At 37.4% G+C, this 22,744-nt stretch overlaps 1 protein-coding gene across 1 annotated transcript in view; it reads left to right on the top strand.

Moving 5' to 3' along the window:
- The first annotated feature begins 9,139 nt into the window (after nucleotides 1–9,139).
- LOC308639959 (uncharacterized protein) overlaps nucleotides 9,140–22,744 on the top strand; it is a 459,919-nt gene continuing 446,314 nt past the window's right edge. Inside the window, exon 1 of the mRNA XM_081278364.1 lies at nucleotides 9,140–9,278. The gene's annotated coding sequence lies outside the window, so the exon portion shown is untranslated. The remainder of the gene's footprint in view (nucleotides 9,279–22,744) is intronic.

Below are 22,744 nucleotides of genomic sequence, written 5' to 3'. Positions count from 1 at the left end.
GAGCTATTATTTTAGGCTCTTAAGATTTGGGGATTTATCTGTCAATAGCTGTTTCTATTACCCATCCCTAATCCTTGGCTGATTCAGGACATCTGTGGGATCCCACCACCAAGAGCAGAACCTGATAGAAATGCCAGCTGAGGTTGGGAAGAGGCCCTTCTCCTCTCCCCATCACCTGGACCTAAATCCAGGTAACAATTTGCAATTCCCATTGGCACACTTCTCCCAGCTTCAATTCTGAATTTCTCCTTATGTTCCCCTTCATGTCTTGTCTTGTCTTTGAAAATTTAAATGTGCAATTTAAAGGGGAAAATACCTGGAGGGTAGGAATGGGAGGAATGGAGGAACTTTGGATAGGGCAAAGAGGAGGGAGGGGGAAAGGAGGGGACATGGGGGTAGGAAAGATGGTGGAATGAGAAGGATATCTTTATCCTAGGTACATGTTTGATGACATGAATGGTATGACTCTACTTTGTGTATAACAAGAGAAATGAAAAATTGTGCTCCACTTGTGTACTATGAATCAAAATGCATTCTGCTGTTATGTATAACTAATTAGAATAAATAAATTAATTAATTTCAAAAAAGGGAAAATACATGTTCTGGAAATTTTGCTTGCAAGTGGTAGATACCAAGGAATGACAATTATAGTTTCCTTTATAAATTGTTTAACTGTATCATATTCTGTTAAAAACTATTATATGTATTAATAAACTTTAGCACATAGATGATAAAATCTATGAGACAAGATAAAAAGACAACTCTGAAGCTCTTCTGAATTTTTTCAAGGTTCATAATGTCTTATGAATGTAACTAGTCTGATTTTCCCCTCACTGTGGCCATTGTAATCTATCAGATTTCATGACTCTTTGAAAATCAAGAGCCAAATTTGTAGCCGTAGTTCTTTATGGGATGTGCATTTGTAGTAAATTCATCCTTGATTCATATTTAAGGTTATATCCTTATTCTTATTTCTCATCCAACTTTTTTTCCAAAATTGAGTATCTTTATTGCTTTATTTAGTTATAAATTCAATGCATGCTTTAATTAACAACATTAAAAGAATATCAAAAAGCAAAGAACTTGAAGTATCCCAATATTTCCACACTTGGCCCCTACTACCAGAGAATGCTACTATTCTCACCTATTTCTAATAAACATCTTTTTTATACATTTTTAGTTGTATATGGACACAATATCTTTGTTTTATTTATTTATTTATTTTTTATGTGGTGATATGGATCGAACCCAGTGCGTCATGCGTGCGAGGCAAGCACTCAACTACTGAACTACAACCTCAGTCCTCTAATAAATATCATGATGTATATTTTTAAATGTTTCTTTAATAGCTGCCTTGAATTCTTCTGGAATATATCAGTGTATTACTGAATAGTGAATAAATGTTTTTAATAGTGCTTTACAATTTACAAAGTATTTTTCATGCTTTAGTTTTTAATCTTATAAAGAATGGCCAACAGTGTCTTTTATAACATGACCATATTTATCATTGCCAAAAATTTTTCTGAATTTTCTCACCACTATTTTGTTGTTCTTGTTTTAATGCTCCATTGCATCCATTTAGGAAAAACTGTAAGTTAAGCTCCAAACTCTACATTCACATTCTTCTCTGTGGATGTGAGATCATCTGTAGCTGTGTCTTTGAATAGGAAGGACACATAAGGATATGTAAAACAAGAGAATAGGTAAAAATAGATTAGTCATTAATTGGAGCTCAAAGTAACAAATACTTTCATGTTATGCCTCATATCACAATTTGTTTTAATTCTGTTCTATGAGAAATTGTCTTAAGTTGTTCATGTGAAACCAAATAAACAAACCCAGTGTTCTCATGTCTTCATCCTCGTTGTATAATTTCCCAGTACAATGTACTGACTCAGTGTTGAAGTTCTGACTTTTCTAGAAAAATCATACCAGGAGCTGGGGTTGCAGCTTAGTGATAGAATACTTGCCTAGTACGTATGAGGCACTGGGTTTGATCCTCAGCACCACATAAAAATAAATTAAAAAAAGGTATTGTGTCCATCTACAACTAACAAAAAAATAAAAATAATCCACATATACAAGATGATATTTCAAAATAAATGAACAGCAGTATAATATATGCCACTGCTTTCTATAGATGCCTCTGGAAAAACTGAAGCTATGACTTAGTTCATTTTCCTTTTGTTTGGGCACTGATTTCAAATAACAAGCAAAGGGTGATTATGATAAACAGGAATTCTCACGATCCAGTCATAAGTGACTAGTGAATCATTGCTAAGAGGATAGTTATTTGATTTTATTGTATTTGCTAAGGTGGTTTTTATAAGTCATGGAAATCCAGGTCTCAGGAGTTATTCTGGATGTTTAGAGATACAGTCAAGGAACTTCAGGTGCTGAGCTTAGAGTACATACTGCACTTCATCCACCAGGATTTTAATACACCACTTCATCCTTCCTAGGATGCTTGGGAGCAGAGAGAACATAAACTGCTACTGTATGAGATATTGTGAAGCAAAACATACCAAAATACAAAAGCAATAGATTTTAAAATCACATTCTCTTCTGTGAGAAAAACCCCTATGTTGCACATTGAATTAACTGACTGAGATTTACCTACTTTGCACTACTATTTTCTTATAATATTTTAGATTTTATCTTACAGTCTACCACATTACTTCTTTTTTTAAAGGGGGGGGGAATTTTTTTAATATTTATTTTTTAGTTTTCGGTGGACACAACATCTTTATTTTATTTTTATGTGGTGCTGAGAATCGAACCCAGCACCCCGAACATGCCAGGTGAGTGCACTACCGCTTGAGCCACATCCTCAACCCCCACATTACTTCTTTGGGGAAGTAATGGCTATGATCATCAAAATATTCCTACATCACCTTTAGGAATCTAGGCATATATACAGAATGAGTGTTTCATTCTCTCATTAGCTCATCAATGTGGTTTGCATTAGAACAAATGTTTGGTGTCATTTATCAAACATTTATTTAGTGCACACTATGTGGTAGGTACTGATACAAAAATGACTGCAACAGGATACTGTGCTCTCTAAGGGCTTATACAATAATAGACCACAAGTATTTTGAAGATATAAATTTCTTTCATAAGTGTATTTTGTGAAAATTATGTGTTTTGAAAAAACAGGGATCATACTTTTAGAAAATATTTTTTCAGAATGGCTAACAGAAAACAGACACTGAACATTGTTGTTGACAAACTGAATTAAGAAAAAATTGTAGCCAAGTACAGGTAAAAGTTTCTGAGGTCTTTTGACTTCTGAACAGAATTAATATGTCTGTTCTAAATGTAATTTGAATCCTTCATTATCTCTGTTGCCTTTTGCCACCCTTTAACATGTAAAGAAAGAATGACAATTTTTCAAAAAGGTTATTATTATATAAGATTTTCTGTGATAAAACCCCACCCAATGGGCCTCACCCAGAGAAGCTTATATATGTTATTAGACTCAAGAATGTTAAGTGTGTTAGATTCGGTTCCTGCTGGGCAACCATAGGATTTGAACAGTGACTCTTAAATGAAGGCATAATATATGGTTTAACCTCTTAACAGTTTGTGATGTCATTTTTATGTGGTAAGAAAAACAAATGCTGTCACATTTTATACTTGAGACTCCTGCAAGCCAACATGAAGAGATTAAGTATGCACATTACTAACACACTATCATCCATGCAGTTCGATGGGTGCCAGGAAATTGCAGTGAGCTCAAATACTTCTCAGGAACTCAGTGTTAGAGAATAGAAAGATAAGTCTGCTGATAAGATCAGGAGACACTGTTTTCCCTTAGATGGAAGCAAAGGTAGCTTAGAATACTTTGATCTAAATGTTAATTCATAGAACTATGTGTATCTAATATTAGTTAACCTGTATGCTTTCAATTTATAAATCAAGAAATACAGTAGCTAAGGCTAAAGAAAAATCTGTATATTTGTTTAAAAGACATAATTAGAACAGAGATTAAACTGGGGCAGAAAGTAAGTAAAACTGCTGGTTTCCAGTATTTACTTTCTTGAAATATGGTTTTGAGTCATATTTGTGGGATGTAAACATACTACTTTATGTTTCCTATCATTTTTTTATTATGCACATAATTTAACAGTTTGTAATAGTTGAAGCCACATGTCTCTGTGGACTGGGATATTGTTGAAACAGCTTCACTCATGGGAGGAGACTTATAACTATATAACTCAGGTATGTATATTTTCTTTGAACAAAGTATGTGACATTCAGCTTGTCAAAAATGAACATTTTGCTTCGCTGAATAGCTTTGCTCTGTGTTTTGCTTGTCTACTGAGACAAATAAAGGCTGTCAAGAAGGGCATTTCTAGCTAGTTAAAGAGCAAAAGGGGAATAAAGCAGGATTCGAGCCAGTTATCAGAAAATTCCTTTCTTACTGAACATCTTATATTATCATCTAATGATAATATAAAATGATATGCTCACTAAAAATAATTTAATCTTAAATTTGGGTAACAAGACTGTGGATGTCCTTCCTCCCTATGTTTCTAAATATTTAGTAAAAAACACAATGTGTATTGTGGTGAACTTTCTGAATATAAAAGTTATATTCTTCTTGTTTTCTCCTCATTGGGGACACTGACATGTTGATGAGGAACATAACTGGCTCTAGAACAACCTTCATCCTGTTTTTTTTTTTTTTTTAGAAGAAGGAAGTTTTTGTTACATTTTATTATCTATTAAAGAGCTACATGTAAGACTATGGATTTTTATTGGGAGTTTGTACAACTTCCTATAAACCAAATCTTGTCAATATTCAAACATATTTGAGCCTCCCCCTGTGTATAAAACAAAGAAATTAACCCTCCTTCAATGAATATACTCCTCCTTCCCACCACAACCATATTTTTTTTTGAAAGTTTTGATTTTACTCCCTGTAGCTCTCCTCTCTTCCTATTTAATCCCCAGTCCACCCCAGTCAGAATTTGACTCCCAACACTCTACGCAAACAGAACCTGCTCTGGCCCAGTGACCTTCATGCTGTCATACCATGGAACATTGTTCAGTCCTTTTCCTCCTTGTCCTCACACACCATGGGACATGGCTGAGCATGGATTCTTTCTCGAAACTCTCACTTCTCTTGGCTGTGCGGGAACATGAGCTTTGAAGGCATTGTCCTTCCCTCCCGATTCCCCTGACCTAGGTGGCATTTGGTTTGTAAGAAGTCGTTGAGTATACTATTCAAGGAAGGGAAAATTTGGAGAACGCTTATTTATGAGTTGAAGGCAAGAGAGGATTAGACCCAGAAAAAGACAATACTTAGCAGAAGGGCCGGATGATAGAAAAACACAGAAGTAGAAAGTGTTCCCATTCAACTGATTTGGTTCTGAGTAGCTGGAGCTCTGTTTCTGAAAAGGGGAACGACAAAGGAAGAGTTGGAGATTTGGAGATAGTGGAGAAGATTTTGGGGGAAATGGGTGGGATGATGTGAGAGGGAGTGGATGCAGAATCTACAGTTGGGCAGTGTTGGGCATCCCTCTTGAGGGTGGTGAAGAGGATGTTTTGGCAATGCTTACCTGTCCTGTTCTGTGGCTTTACCCTGCAGTGCTTGCTCCTATAGGGCAGGCACCAAAGCAGTTATCTGGGTTCATGTTGAATTGAGTCATGATGGGAGACCAAAGGGTCAAAAGTGTAGGGTATTATAAACAGTGTTATTGAAATAATGGGGTCTAGGAAAAAATACTGAATAAAAAGAGACAAGAAGAAAAGTGAGGACTGGGGGTGGGTGGGATCCGAACATAGAGAGCAGTCAATGGAGAATAAGTACTATCGAAATCAACTGAGGGAGTGAGAGCCAGCCTGAGCATCATGTATTCCCATGTTCCATGAAACCATTCTTTCAAGGTCAGCTGGTGGTGGCCAGATCTCTCTCCTGCTGCAAGTTGTGGATGGTCTTGTGGTCTAGAGCAGGGGTGTGGTAGGATAGGCACTGAGGTGAGACAAGAGTCATCAGTGGTGGCTGTGGTCTTCTGATACCTCATTTGGATCCCAAGACCTGAGGAGTGTGACATTTTTCAGGCCTTGTATCATAGTGAAGTTATTAAACTGTTAAGAAGTAAAGCATCTGCTTTAAGTAGCCTTCCTACATTTTGTCAAGAGAACTTGGTCTTCAGTGGATAATGAGAGCGCTTCCTTGGTATCCAGTCATTCTTTAAACTATGGATGAGGTCTATTGATTACAAGGTTTTAAAATACCTACAGGTTGTAAAGCAAAAACTGAACAACCGGCAAAACTGTGCTATATGCTAACATTTAAGGCTGGGGTCTGATGAAAGGATCTGTTGGCCCACTGGTATGGAGATGCTCTGGGGAGATGCTGTCTCTTCATATTATATGAGCACAAACAATGCTTTCCTTCTCTTTTTGGGCTTTTCTCCACTATCCAGGTACATTTATAGCACTAGAATTTTTTCCATCTTACTGACAGTTTATGGCAGTATCTTCTTGGATGGTCTTCCTCCTTTTAGACTTTCACCCTTTTAAAAAATTCTATACTTAACTGCCCTATAATTAACTTTAAATTTTTGTTTTCTTCTATTGCCTCATTATTTAAAGAGAAGCAGCTTGCTCTTCTCTAACCACTTTGAGGTAGGAACCAATTCATCTGCCTCCTAAGAGACATTAGACACTTCATTAAATTTTTCTGGGTCTTAGTTTCTTCAACTAATTAAAAATAAAAGTGTGGCTATTAGATGATCAAATTCTTTGGGGTTTAGAGTATGTGGCTGGGTTAGAGTTCCCTCCCCAAACTGAAATCGTGTTGTTGTACTCCCCTCTAGGGCCTGGTTCCAGTCCTAGGCTCCTTAACCATTGAGTTTCAGTGTTCTTGTATGTCATAGTGGGATAATCTACATCTATTTTGAGTATTGTTTAAAGACTTCATTCAGTTAATGTTGCCTATCACTGATTCCTGGTGTACTAATTCCTTCTTCAAGCCTGGTGCTGGAGGTATCCCTCACAGAACATGTTAGGTAAACCTCCCCACCAAGCACAGCTTTGCCCTTTTCGGCAGAACCTGGCTCAATCATCCTAACAAGACATTTGTAATCCTCCACAGAAATTATTTCCTGTTTCTAGCTTTTATGACCTTTGTTCTTTGTGTGTGGGGTGGTGATGGTGGGGGTATTTGGTGTTTTTTGTTGTTGGTATTGTTTATTTTAAAAAATTATGACTTAATAATATTTATTTAATTTTAATAGCTTTTCCTTTTCTCTTCATCAATTGAAATTGAAATTCGGGCTTAAGACCCCTTTAAAAATCTCTGGATGTTTTGACCTTTGAACTTTTTCTGAGATAGAACAAAAGTAGGCTGTTTTTTCACTTCTTCCCCCCCCCACACTTGTTGGGAACTCAATAAATGTGTATAGTATGAGTAAATAAGTGAATATACTGGTCTGAGGGCGTAGCTCAGTGGTAGAGCGCTTGCCTCACACATGTGAGGCGCTGAGTTCGATCCTCAGAACCACATAAAAACAAGTAAAATAAAGGTATTGCTCCTTTTCAACTAACTAACTAACTAAATAAATAAATAAAACTAGGTGAATATACTGAAAAACAGCCTCCTTTACTATTTAAAGCACAAAACCTCATGCTGGATATAAATGATGACCCTAGCTCCAGGAACATTCATTTCCTATATCTCTTCTACCCTGACTTTGCCTCTCATTCTCGGTCAGCAGTTTGTGTCTGGTCTGTTTACCCAATTAAAATGGGCAGAATCCAACTTGGTCCCAGTCGTTGGTGGGCTACAACTAAGCACAGCGCCTGGCTTGCAATAGGTATCCAGGAGTATATGGATTGAGTTGATTGCTAGGGAGTATGATGGTGGCGTCTTAATTTCATGCTGGGCTCATCCCAAGGAGTGCACGTGGTGGGAACTTCACAGAAGTGATTTCACGAGCGCGAGGCTCACTCTCCTTATCCTGTGAGTTTACTGAAGTGGGGCCAGCTCCCCGCCTCTTCCAGCTTCACTGCCAAAGTTGAAGAGGGGTGGAGTGGCCTGGAAGACGGCTGGAAGGAGGGTGGGGGATTTGCTTTCTTATAAAGATGCTTTGGGAGGCTGATTCTGGAGTGTTAGGTTTTGAGGAAAAACTAAGCCTAGGTCCCAATGGTAACCGCAACAGAGCACAATGTTTATTTTCTGTTAAAGAGAAGGTTTGAAAGCCTCAAAAATGTAATAAAAGTGAGGTGCAAATCAGAGTAGGAGCGCCCTACCTTTACCCCTGTAGCCCCGGTAGAGAAAGACAACTAGGGAAGTCAGTTTCGTTGAACCATTTCTTGGGCTCCCAGCTGTGCACCGCTTTCTGTGTCCCTACCCAACTGTAGTGGGTCTCCTTTGCTTTTCCCAAATCGAGGTTGCAAAACAAATCATCATCATCAAAGAATCCCCTATGAGAGCCCTGGAGACAGGTCCCCACAGACAAACACATTAAAACGTTCAGTTCCGTCCCATTATTTGGGGTTGTGAATTTCTTAATCAGCGTCGTCCCTAGCCTCCGGAGGGTCTTACGCTGCGCTGCTCCTAGGACAGCAACAAGTCTGCAGAGCTTGGGCTCTAGGGAAAGCGCTCAGAGAATGGCCTCGGGGATTCGTTCCCTGGAAAGTTTCAGCATCCTAGGAAAGCTTTTCCTTTTCCGAGGGCCGGCAGGGTGGCATTCCAAACTTAAGCAAAGGTGGGCAGCGCGCGATCCTCCCCTTAAGAACAAATAAATAGAAGCTAGAGCGCAGCTCCTCTCGGGTTTCCCAAAACGCGCAAGGGGGTTGCTGCCCGGGCGGCTGGGTGTCTCTGCTCCCCGCCTTTGCTGGGCTGACACCGGAGGGGAGGAGCAGGAGCCGGAGGGGGTGCCGGGGCGGGCGGGGTGGGGGGAGCGAACCATCTTGAGCCAAGACAAGCGGCACATTCACAAATAACGCCCCCACCCCCAGCGCACGCGCTCCCATTGAAAGCTGCCGGGCTCCGCAGCCGCACCGCTGCTCCGAACACGCACCGCCAACCCCAGCGCAGCCTGGCCTCGCGCGGCTCACGCCTGGAGCTTGGTCGCTGACTGCAACCGCGCAGCTCCAGCAGTCCGCGCAGGAGGCGGCTACAGCTTCCAGGGAGGGGTCTCTTCCAAGACTCCCTTTGGTCTCCGCGGGGGACCATGGCACGGCGGGAGGCGCCCAGAAACCCGGGGTTCCTGGCCCGCCTCCTCGGTGGCACCTGGTGCCTGCTCTATGTCGCCGGACAGGTAGGGCAGCCTGCGTTTCTAGCGTCCTTCCTGAACTTCTGGTCGTGCTCTGGTGGGGCGCTTTACAGCTTGGGGCGCGCTCTTTTCCGCGAAGGTCTGTTCCAAGTCTGCGCCACCACCCGAGCTGGGACAGGTGGAGGAAAGCTAAGGCGAGCCCCAGCTTCAGGCTGGCGGGGTCGATCTCTGCCCTGAGTCCTGGGACCCTGCCCCAGCTTCTCGCCGGTGCCGCCTAGGTCTTGCTTCCCAGGTGTAGAGTCCGGGCGAGAAGGCGGCGTCTGATGGTAGAGCTGTCATCTCTCGGGAAGCCCGCGACCCCTCCACCTTTCCAGACAGTCTGAGGAGTCCCCTCTCTGGCTCCTGGGGGAGCCTTGGGGCGGTGCCTGCGAGACAAGGGTGCTGGGATACTCCTCCTCACTTCCGCTCTTCAGCGGACTCGGTGAACTTCTGACACAGTCACCCTGGGGCCACCGGTGGCTGTGTGTCAGGGCAGAGCGGACCGCAGACCAGGTGGGCTCTCCGGTACTTCCAGAGAGCAGATGAGGCGGGCGCACGAGGGCTGGTCCCCACCACACCCCGTCAAGTCCTCCCGAGGTTTTCTGCTGGGTCACACAGTGTACAGGAATCGGGGAGTTCTGAGTTCTTAGGCCCCCAGGCTGCGTAAAAGGACCCTGAGAGAAAGTGTCTAATTCACAGTTCGTGGTATATGACTTCCAGACTGGAGGGAGCTGCTTAGGGAAGGGGGCGGGGCCAAGAGTCAAGTCAGTGTCAAGATGCTTGTGGTATCTAGCCTTGGCTTGTTTTTCAGAGTCCGGTAGCTTTGGCCGAAAACCTACGATTTAGGCAGTTTGTACATAATTTGACGACATAGATTTGCTTTTCATAGGGTTACTTGGGTTATTGGGGAAAATACTCAGTTACTCTTGCCCCAAATTATTGCCAGATAGCTTCCCTTTGTTTCCTTAGTGAGACTTGTCCAAATCAGGGGGTGGGGTGGGGGTTCCTGCCCTCACTTTTACTTAGTGTTTTGAAACTTGTTTCGCTATTTCTCTTATTCTATTTCTGTATTTTAATTGTTGAGGTGCACTTCTTGAGGTTGAGAGAGGATCGAAAGTGAATTCTCAGAAGGACCCAGGACCTGAGAGGCTACCTTAATCAGTGATAGAAATTTTCATCTGGGAACACCTGCTTAGATAGGAAAAGTTTGTCTTAATTAACAGCAGGTTTTATTCCCACCATGCCTTGTTCCAGGCAGGCCTTCTCATCGATGGCTGCATAGTAGGGTTACCCAAGGGAGCTCTGGAACTCCCTGTGCTAGGGTCACTGCCCCACCTGAATTACATGACTAGGGGAGAGGGGAGGCCCAGGCTCAAGATTCCTAAAGTCTCAGGTGATTCCTTGTGCAGTAGGTTGATAATCGTTGTGCAAAAATGACAACTCTTAAGGTGACCTTTTTGGAGAATTATTCTCCAAAAGTAAACTGAGAACAGAAAAAAGGCTCAGGAGTCTTGGCATGTAGTCTCCAGTTCTGGCTCTGCCCCTAACTAGCTGTGTCATTTTGGTCAAGGTCCTGAACCTTCCATTTCCTCATCTGTAAAATAAGGGTGTTGGCCTGTGTTCCCAAAGGTATTGCCAGCTCCAACAACTCCAGGCAGGTTGACTTCAAACCAGATGAAGACAACTTCAGTTTTATTTTTTTTATACCCACAGGAGAAGTTCTACCTTATCCTTAAGATTTTGTTAACATGTCAACTAATGTTGGATGTAGCAAAAATGCTAAAGAGGAGTTTAATTCAGTTTCTTAGACTTTTGACATATATACATATATAATTTTAAATACTTTCCACTTTGCCTGTTCAGATCACTTCAAGTCATTCCAGATTTTGGCCTTCAAAACAAATTGATTTTCCTAACATTACGCACCTGTCCTTTCTTGCACCAGGTCTCAATCATGTCTTATAGACGAGGTTGATAAAAGCAGATTTGGGCCTTGTGTGTGGGTTGGCAGTGGCTTATTATCTAATTCCAAATGGTTTGGTCCTTTTCCACTCTTCAGGGCTATTCTCCACATGTGAACAGCCTGATTAAACTTGAGGAAAGGGTTTGGGACAGTTTAAAAATGGTAGCTGGTGGGCAGGGGATGTGGCGCAAAGGTATCACAGCTCGGTTGGCATGCGCAGGGAGCTGGGTTGGATCCTCAGCACCACAGAAAAATACAATAAAGATGTTGTGTCCACCGAAAACTAAAAAAATAAATATTAAAAATTTATCTCTCGCTCTCTCTTAAAAAAAAAAAAGGTAGCTGGTTGGGTAGAATATAAGATGGGACTAACCTGGTCAGGTGTTTGTCAGAGCAACTCTTTTTTTTTTTTAACCTTGGACATTATGTAATTATTGAATTACATAGATTTAAAAAATGAGGCTAGTTAATATCAAATCAAGGAGAAATCATCCTATAACCAGGAGACAGTGTCAGATGATTTGAACATTATTTGGAATTTACATATTCTTTAAACTTTTCATTTTTTAAATTAAAGTACTCAATCCATGTACATATTACCAGACCTCTCTTTTATATATATTGTAGAAGGATAGTCTGAGATCAAGATCTACAAATTAAAGGGAATTACAGCAATAGCTCAAAGAACAATTTTAATACAAATGAAAATTATTTGGAAATCTCAACATTTCTTTCTTCTTACTATATTTCTACTTTCAGAAGTTACTTCCTTTTCCTTCTAGTCTGCCTGAATTAGTCTCCTTTCAGATTCTTTTCCGCTCACTCCTTAGGTTTATAAAACTGATTATTTTACTGATTAATTTCCCTTCATAAGCTGAACCTGAACTCACCCTGTTAGCCAATTTTTCCCCCATGAGAATGGGTGTAACTAGTGTTTTTAAATAGGTTGTAGAAATCATTAAGGAGCTGATAATACATACTAACTGTGACAATGAAGAAAGTCCATCAAGAGAGTGGGTTTCCACATCAGTGCAAATCTACTACTATTGCTTAAAAATGTCACTTAGTGGCAATTTGTGTCCTTTTGGTAGTATATCAATGATGGCTCATTAAAATATAAAGATTGAATATTTTTCACTTCCAGTGGTGTTCTTGGTGCTATACTTGCTAGGAATTCAGTAGTGAAGTAAATAGTTCTAGAATGGCTGAAAAGAATCTGTGCCTTTATGGATAGATTTTTCAACTAGGGAGCTTGAAAAGGGCTTGCCTGTCTTTTATTGGTCTGTTTATGTGTTTGCTGTCTTTTATTTTAATTTTTAGAGTAATAACTACTGTGTGTTTAAAAAATACTACTAAGAGCTTAGAAAGAAACAGCAACTTCTTGCTCCACTGTTTTTCTTAAGCTTAGATACCATCCCAAGAGGCAATCATTTTCATTTTTATTGTCTTGAGGTATATCTGGCATACAGTAAACTACACATTTAAAATGTACAACTTAATAAGTTTTGATGTATGCATACACCCATGACACCGTTATCCCAGTTTCCTCATGACCTTTTGTGATGTCTCCCTCTCATCCATATCATTAGGAACATAATTAGTTTACATTTCTATAAATTAGTTTACATTTCTAGAGTTTTTTGTAAATGGGACCAGACCCCCCACATCCTTTTTGGTTTGGCCTTTTTCACTCAGTATAATTATCTTGTAATTATCTATGCTGTATCATATATCAATAATAGTTCATTGCTTTTATTCCCCCTGAGTTTACACTGTATGGATTTTTCACAGTTTATTGTACATCAACTTTCACCTATTAATATCCAGTGTGTTTCTTTTTGGCTACTATAAATAAAGTTGCTATGAACAGTTGTGTACAAGTGTTTGTACGAATATGTGGTTTTTATTTATATTATGTAAATACCTAGGAGTTGAATGGCTGAATCATATGTTAGGTGTGTGCTTAACTTTTTAAGAAACTTAGTTTTTAATGATGACACCGTGGTCCCCCCAACCCATGGTTTCACTTTCTGTGTTTTCTATTCTCTGTTGTCAGCTGTGGTCTGAAAATATTAAATGGAAAGTTAAAGAAATAATTTATAAGTTTTAAATAACTTATGATTGTATTGCTAACTGTTCCATATCATTGTTATTTTTGTTAATTTTTTACTCTGCCTCATCTATAAATCAAAGTTTCCCATAGAAATGTATGAATGAGAAAAACCATTGGTATTACCTGAGATTTTAAGCATTTTCTGAGTGTCTCAGAGAATATTCCCTGAGGATAAAGGAAGGCCACTCTATCATTTTATGTTCTTACAAAAGCTCATGAGACTTAGAATTCTTCTTATCTTTGCCAACCCCTGGCATGTGTGGTGCTTTATTTTAGCCATACCTGTAGTAATAGTTTATTCTGTGTTTTAATTTGCAATTCACTAAGTATTAATGATGTTGAACATTTTTTCATGGGTTTTATTTATTTCATGGGTTTATTTGCATATATAGTCATGTATAACTTAATGGTGGATAAATATTCTGAGAAATGAGTCATTGCATGATTTTTGTCATTTTTTGAACCTGATAGAGTGTACTTACATAAACTATGACTATTCTGATGTCACTAAGTGATAAAATCTTATGGGACCACCATCATATAAGCAGTCCATTATCTACTGAAATGTCATTATGAATATTATGCATGACAGTACTCTTCTTTGGAAAAATTTCTATTCAAATATTGGTTCTTTATTGAATTGTTATTTTTTTATTATCGAGTTTGGAGAATTCTTGATGTATTCTGGCTATGTCTTTGAAGAAATGCATGATTTGAAAATTTTTTTCTCAGTCTGTGGTGTGTCTTTTCCTTTAATAGCATCTTCTGATGAAGTTTTTAATTTTGATGAAATTGGACTTATCAAATCATTTCTTGGTGTATTGTGATTTTGCTCATTTCTAAGAAACATTTGATCTACTCAAGGATCACAGAAATATTTTTCCTAAAAGTTTCTAGTTTTTGGTTTTACATTTAATCTACATATCATATTGAGTTCATTTGTATGCATGGGCCACAGTTCAGTTTTCACATAATTTGAAATTCGATTGTTCTAGCATAATTTTTTTTTGTAGCGATTACCCTTTCTCCACTATGCTGTCTATATACATACCTTCATTAAAATCAGTTGTCTATTCATGTGGGGTCTATTTTTGGGTTTTCCATTGTACTTGAATGAACTCTTTGTCTATTGCTATGCCAGTAGCATGCTCTCTTGTGTACTGGAGTTTTATAAAAGGTCATTAACTCAGGAATGTGATCCTTCCAACTTTGTCCTTCATTTTCAGATCATAGATTTGGTTATTTTATATGAATTTTATAATCAGTTTGGTAGTTTAAAAACATGCAAGCAGGGATTTATTTGGGAGTATTTTAATTTATAGATTTATTTTGAGAAAATTGGCTTCTTGACAATACTAAGTTTTATGATCCATGGATATGGTATATCTCTTTATTTGTTTAGGTCCTTTAAGCCATATCAGATTGTTTCAGTATATAGTCTTACACATTTTTGTCAGTTTTATTAATAAATATTTCTTTTGTTTTTCTTTTTGTGCTCCTTTATTATCTAATTTAATATTACTAGAGTATGTAGTTATGTTGTCTGACTCATTTCTGCTACTGGTTCTTTCTTTTGTTCTTTCTTTTTTTTCCTGACTAATCTAGAAAATTTTCAATTTTACCAAGCCTTCTTAAAGAACCACTTTTGATTTCATGAATTTTTCTTTGTTGTTCTTGCTTTCTATTTCCTTGCTTATATTTTCATTTCTCTTTTATATTATTTTTTTTTCTGATACTATTTTGAGTTTTATTTGGTCTTATTTTTTTTAGTTTCTTAAGGCATATGCTGAGATCATAGCTATAAGACCTTTTTGGTTTTTTGATATAGCTTTTTAATGATTTAAATGTTATTTAATTCTTATTTAGTCATATGCCATAAATTTTGATGTATCAGTTTTATTCAGATCAAAATATTTGTTATTTCACTTTGATTTCTTATTTGACCAGTGGGTATTCAGAAGTATATTGTTTTGTTTCTAAACAATACAGGATTTCCCAGATATCTTTATGTTATTGATTTTTAAAATTTAATTCCAATCTGGTCAGAGAATACATTTTATGGAACTTGAATTTTTAAAAATTTGTTGACACTTGCTTTATGGCATAGAGTATGTTCACTCTTAGTAAATACACTCATATGTATGTTTGAAAAGAACTAGATTTTCTACGGATTTGTGTCTTCTACTTTTTTCCTGGCTGTTGTTTGGTGGAATAGTCTATAAATATCGGTTAAGTCCTGTTGATAGCATTGTTCAAATCATCTGTACACTTACTGATTTTCTTTATACTTATTATATTGAATACTGAGAGAAGAGTATCAAAATCATCATCTATGTGGATTTTTCTATTTCTCTTTAATATTTATTTTTTAGTTTTTGGCGGACACAACATCTTTATTTGTATATGGTACTGAGGATTGAACCCAGTGCTTCACACATGCCAGGCAAGCGCGCTACCACTTGAGCCACATCCCCAGCCCCTACTTATCATATTTTTAAAAGGGAGTTAATAATTGCCTTGGTAGAAAGAAAATTCTTAATTTATGTAATTGTCACTCTTTCCCTCTAATGCTACATAGACCTATCATAATATTATAAATACCTTTTTCAGGTGCCAAGGCACAGTACAATCCTATTTGTTCCTTTGCTAGGGTTTCTCCTTCCACAGTCTTGGGCTGTCTTCCTGTCTGATTGCTTTCTGCAGAGTTGTCCACTTAGCTGTCATACCAAGACTTCCCTCTACTGTTTTTATTCTGTCAAATTTCCTATTACAGTTTCCACAACCATAAAGTATGAGTATGGAAGTAAAATTTTTAATTAGTTTTGTGTCTAAAAAAATTATTCTGCTCTCTCACTTGTTTCTTACTTTGCATGGTTTATAGTCCTATGTTGAAAATAATTTTCTCCCTGTATCTACTCTCCACCACACCACCCAAGTTTTGAAGACATTACTATATCTCTTTGAGCATCCAATGACATTTCTAATCTAGATCCTGTGTTGTTAGTCTGATTTAAAAAAAAAATATTTCTAGAATGGTTACTTTATATCTGGTACTCTAAATGGGGGTTGGTACAATTTTTCTGTAAAGGGCAATGTAGTATGTATTTTAGGCTTTGTGGGCCATACTGTGTCCCAGCTACTCAACTCTGCTGTTGTACATGAAAATAACCATAGACAATATGTAAATGAATGATTATATAATTGGAATAAGGCTCTGCTCCAATAAACTATTTACAAAAACAGTTGATAGGCAAGATTTGGCTTACAAGCCATAATTTGCTGAGTGCTATGTTGAAGTTTCATGATATTGTGGCTTGGTGTGGTTTATTTAAATTAATTGTGCTAGGTTATCTGTGGGCTTTCAATAGATCTATCTCCTTCAGTTTGAGGAATATCTGCTTTCATATGTCTTTTATAATTCACTCCCAATATCTTATATGTCTTCTTTATATGAAATGCCTATTAGTTATGGGTTTCCTATATCAAAAATCTATCTTTAAAAACATTTTCTCTTATTTTTATTTCCTTATTGTTATGGTTTTATTTACAAGATTTTTCTCAGTTTTATTTTCTAACAATCTTCATAGATTTTCAACCAGTATTCCTTTTTGTAGATAAACTCTCTTCTTCCCTCCCTTTCTAAAGCACCAGGTGTTTCCAAGTTGGAAGTCTTCTTTCTTGAAGTTTTACAGGCCAAATGGTCTTGCTTCTCATCATTGTCTTTCTCTGCAGGCACAATTCTGTTCAGCCAGTTACATCCTCCACGAGTTTTCCATATTCCAAGAATTTATTGGCATCTTTTGTCTGCTGTTGTCTCCTTTCCAGTTCTCTTGTCATCTTTATTTATTTACTGTTATTTTAAAAGACATTTCCGAAAGAATGGAGAAAATATGGTGTTCAATCTGCCATGTTAGACTAGAAGTTAGCACTATGTATTCTCTTTCATAATTCCATTTTCTCATCCTTACCCGTTTCCAAATCCCATTAAAAATCATTTTGGTTATGATACATACTTTTCCAAGACTGATGCTTTTCAATTCTCAGTATGAGACTTTGCCCAATATTATAAAGAAGACCCTGAACTGGAGTTCTAGAGGTCTGGGAACTGGTTCTGGGTATACTGACCCTCTCTGCAACTAAGAGACTCGGGATTTTATTGAGGGAATGGAATCATTGCTTACCTTCTGGGTTTCAAACACAATAATACATACTTTCTTTTTTCATTTTGTGTTTTAGTTTTCATATTTTCAGTAACTATTTCCATCTTATTTCATGCTGTTTTAAGTAAAACAGAGTCTAACCTATTTGCTGATAGATGCAGCACAGTAATATTTTGTTTTACAAATTTTGGTGTTTATATTTGGAAACAGTTTTATGAGGGAACATGGAGTTAACATGATGTAAAGATCTGGCCTTGAAATATCATCTATTGTATTAAAATTTATTCTCTAAGGTGTGATTGATATTCAGACTTTTTTTGTAGTAGAGAATAGAGATGAGGTAAAATGAATGGGGAAATAGTTCTGAATAGATATTAATTCCATATCAGTTTTAATATTTTGTTTTGTACTAGGATGATCTCTAAGTAGAGAATTGTGCATTTTGGGGGATGATGGAGTGGGTGGGACAGAAGCAACATTTCTTTTCTACCCCATTCATGACATGGGACTGCATAGCTGGAAGAAGGCTTAGTGATTCTTTAATCTTGTGGTTCACAAAGTTCAGCATGTGCAAGTCAGTTTGAGGAATATCTGCTTTCATTTGTCTTTGATAATTTCCTTCCCAATATTTTATCTGCTATATTATATACTTCCAGAGGTCACCAAGCATAGAGATATCTGACTAAGTGCTTAGAAACTTTCAATGCAGATTCCCAAGCCTCACACTCAGAGATTCTGATTTACATGAGTAGGATGAGTCTAAGAATCTGCATTTGTTACAGGTACTGCCCTCATATACCCAGAGTTGGACCAAAGACCACTTTTGGGGAGACACTGATCTGACCTCTCTTACTTACAGATGAGAGAAATAAGGTCCTAGGCAGTTGAGTGACTTGTCCCAGTTTGATGGTGGGAGTGGACCACGTGTCTCATAACTCTGTTCAATGATTTTTCCCACTAGAGCACACACTATTATTTTAGTGTCTCGTTACATCATGAACTAAAGATATGAACCACCAGCTTAAAGTGTCTTTATTTGTAGTAACCTCAGTTTTTTATAAATGGTTTTCAGATGTTTGGGAATAGCTTCAGCTCATAGTCACTCTGCAGCTGAGGAATGATCAGGAAAAAGGGAGAGGAAAGCCCTCCACCCTCTCCCGCCCACAAAACCTGCTGGAGACTGGCTTCTGTGTACTTTCTCTTCTAGCCATCATGCCCCTAGAAGATTAACAGATCCTTAGTTAGAAAACTGTCCAAAGCATCCAGGAATCTGACACTTGATGAAATGAAGAGTACATGCTGCTGAACACCTTCCCTTTCCAAGTGCGATGTAGCAACTGCTGCTACATTCTTGGAGGGAGAAAGGAAATGTTTCATGTGCCTATTATTTAGGATGTTCTCCCCATCTCGACCACAAACAAGCAAAACAAAATACATTCATACATTCTACACTGAGTCATGCATAGCATGTGATGTCAACCTACGTATGGAAAGAAACGAAATTTTCTGTACTGTTAATAGTTGTTGTTATAATCTTGTGCATTGCATGAAGAATGATCATCGTGAATTTTCTTTCAGAAATCTGTTGTAGAGAAAATGGCTGTTATTAAAGAGTGCCTTTTTACTAATACATGCTGAAATTCGATTTCTCATGTTCTAACACTCCTTCTAAAACTCTATATGAGGATGGGAGAGATTACGTGCAACCAATGATTGCGAATCATGGTGGCTTAACACCACAAAGGGTTATTTCCCCATTTGGCCACAGCTCCTGTGCAAATTGTTGGGTACTGGGTACACTGTGTGCCCACAATAATCCCTGCTGACAGCAGCTCCATCTCCACCTCCACACCCGTGGCCTCCAGGGCAGGAAAAGGAGGAGTCTAAAGGAGTCTAAACAAATACTTTCACTCTAAGGCCTTGGACATTGCTTCTGCTCACATGTTATTGGCCAAATCCAATTCAAGAGGGTGCTAAGTATAACGTTATCTTGAACCTAGAATGTTCACTTTGTGGCTCTGGTTTCAACCTCATTAGCTTTTCCAAATATTGAGACTTCCAAGATGTGGTCTAGATATTTAGGTTTTCTGACTGTGCATACTTGTGAACAGAAGTTCTTTGACATGACTGTGAAACCACCTAAAATTATCTTTGACTTTATCATTTAAATTTTTAAAATTTTTTTTATCATTGTAAGACATAAGCTTTACCATCTTAACAATTTTTGAATACACAGTTCATCCCTATTAAGTACTTCATTGTACAACTGTCACTACTCGCCCCTCCAAAATGAACTTTTTTCATCTTGTAGAATTGAAACTATACCCACTAAAAAACAACTCCTATCTTCTCTTCTCCAGCCCCCCAGTGATAATCACCATTCTAATTTCTCTGCCTACGAACCTGACTATAGTACTAGGTACTTCATAGAAATAGAATAATCCAGTATTTGTCATTTTTTGTGACTGGTTTATTTTGCTTAGCATGGTATTCACAAGTTTCGTGGGTGTTATAGTATTTATCACAGTCTTCTTCTTTTGGAGGGCTAAATAGTGTTTCTTTGCATAAACACACATACCACATTTTGTTTGTCCATTCATTCATTGTTGGACATTTGAGTTCCTTCTGCCTTTTGGCTATTATTATAAACACTGGAATTCCACTTTGAGATCTCTCTCTCTCTCTCTCTCTCTCTCTCTCTCTGTGTGTGTGTGTGTGTGTGTGTGTGTGCATATGTATACACACACACAGATAAATAACTAAGTTGTCCAAAATCATGTTTATATATATGTATATATATATAAATTTTAAGAAGATTGATGTTATATATATAGAGAGAGTACATATAATATATTCATATATTTGTATATATAATATATATTTATATATTTTATAAAAGAGAAACAACACCTGTCTCTGCAGACCTTTTTATGGGGGGCGGGGAAGTCTAAGAAATAATTTTCACTCAAATGTGGATCTAATAGGCTTTCTTCAGCAATCTTCTGCCTATGCATTTAACCAAATCAACAAGTCAAAGGATTCTTTTGTTTAGTCTTATATATAATCTGCAAGATAGGGGACAATATGTAGCTAAGACATTAGTTTTCCTCTAAAGATCCAAAAATGTGACAAAAAGAAATTACATTATATTTTTTTTGTGCATCTGAATCATACTGTGTGAAGGGGTGTCAAATATGAATCAGTATAAAATGAAGTCATGTAAACTAATTGCATGCCTGGCATGATGTAGAATCTTGGGAAGAGTGCTAAGGGAAAAGGCAGAAGACCACAATCCAAACTCTGCTTGCTGATTGCATAACTTTGGACAATTACATAGATTTTTGAGGTTTTTTTTAATCTATAGAATGAAGTTCTTGTAATTACATGTTCTAGTGTGCCAATGCCAATTAACCACAAAGTTCTAAAATGATAAAAATCAGAGGTTTCCAACTATTTTAATATAAAAAAATCTCTTTTTAAAATTGATCTTTAATTGCCATAGTAATTGTATCTATTAATGGGGTATGGTGTGACATTTCAATGCGTATATATATATATATATATATATATATATATATATATATATATATTATGTAATGATCAGATCAGGGTAATTGGCATGTCCGTAACCTCAGACATATATCATTTCTTTGTGTAGAGAATATTTAAAAGCCTCTCTTGCTAGCTGCTTTGAAATATTCAGTTGTTATCAACTATAGTTGACCTACTATGCTGTAAAACATTAGAAGCTACACCTCCTAACCAATGGCATCCTGGTATGCCTTAACAATCCTTTCTCTATCCCCCCCTTCCTCACCTCTTTTGATCAACCTTTTAGATTCCACATAATAAAATGACATATTTGTCTTTCTGTGGCTGATTTATTTCACTTAGTCCATTGTCCCACGGATTCATCCATGTTGCTGCAAATGACAGAATTTCATTATTTTTTATTTCATTTTGTATATATTCACCACATGGACACCTAGGTTGATTTCTTATTTAGACATTGGGAACAGTGCTGCAATAAACATGGAGGTACAGATGTCTCTCTGACATAATTGATTTCAATTTCTTTGGCTCTTTACCCAGCAGTCGGATTGCTAGATCACATGGTAGTTATATTTCTAGTGTTTTGAGAAACTCCAGACTATTTTCCATAATGACTTTACTAATTTACATCCCAACAATAATGTGTGACAGTTCTCCTTTCTCTGTATCCTCACCAGAATTTGTATTTTTTTTCTTTTCAAAAATATCCATTCTAACTGGGCTGAGATGATATTTCATTGTGGTATCTCATTTTGATTTATATTTTGTATTTATCTGATAATAAATGATGCTGAACAACTTTATTATATTTGTTGGACATTTGTATATCATCTCTTGAGAAATGTATATTTAGATCATTCACCTATTTATAATCTGATTTTTTTTTCTGGAGTTGCTTGAGTCCCTTAAGTATTATGAAAATTAATTCCTTCTTAGATGGATAGTTCACAAATATTTCCTCCCATTCTGTAGATTGTCTCTTTATTGATTATTTCCATTGTTGCATGAAATTTTTTAGTTTTATATAGTTACATTTATGAATTTTTGCTTTCTTCTCTGTGTTCTGGGGGTCATATTCAAAGCCTCTTTCCCTAGACTAATGTCCTGAAGTCTTGTCACTATATTTTCTTCCAGTTGTCTCGGACTTTTAGGTCTTATATTCAAGTCTTGGATTTGTTTTTAGTTGATTTTTGCATAGTGAGAGATTGGGGTCTTGTTTTCTTCTGCATGTAGATACCCAGTATTCCCAGGATCATTCATCTCAGAGATTTTCCTTTCCCCCAACGTATGTATGTTCTTGCTATCTTTGTCAAACATCAGTTGACAGTAAATATATGAATTTATTTCTGGTTCTATGTTCAATTCATTGGTCTCTGTGTCTGTTTTTGTGCTTTTACCTGCTTTAGTGGCTACTATTCCTTTGTAGTATGCATTGAAATCGGGTGTTACAATGCCTCCAGATTTCTTCTTTCTGCTCAGAGTTGCTTTTGCTCTTCAGGGTCTCTTATAGTTCCATACACATTTTCAGAGTGTTTTCCCTAGCTCTGTGAGGAATACCTTTGGTATTTTGGTAGGAATTGGATTTAATCTGAAGATCACTTTGGGTAGTACAAACATTTTAATAATATTCTTCCAATTCATGAACAGGGAATGTTGTTACCCCTTTTTGTATGTCCTCTTCAAT

This window comes from Spermophilus citellus (assembly GCF_964194105.1).
Source record: "Spermophilus citellus genome assembly, chromosome: 2".
NCBI classification, from domain to species: domain Eukaryota; kingdom Metazoa; phylum Chordata; class Mammalia; order Rodentia; family Sciuridae; genus Spermophilus; species Spermophilus citellus.
Note: the sequence above shows the minus strand (reverse complement) of the source record. Positions and strands in the feature narration are given on the sequence as shown.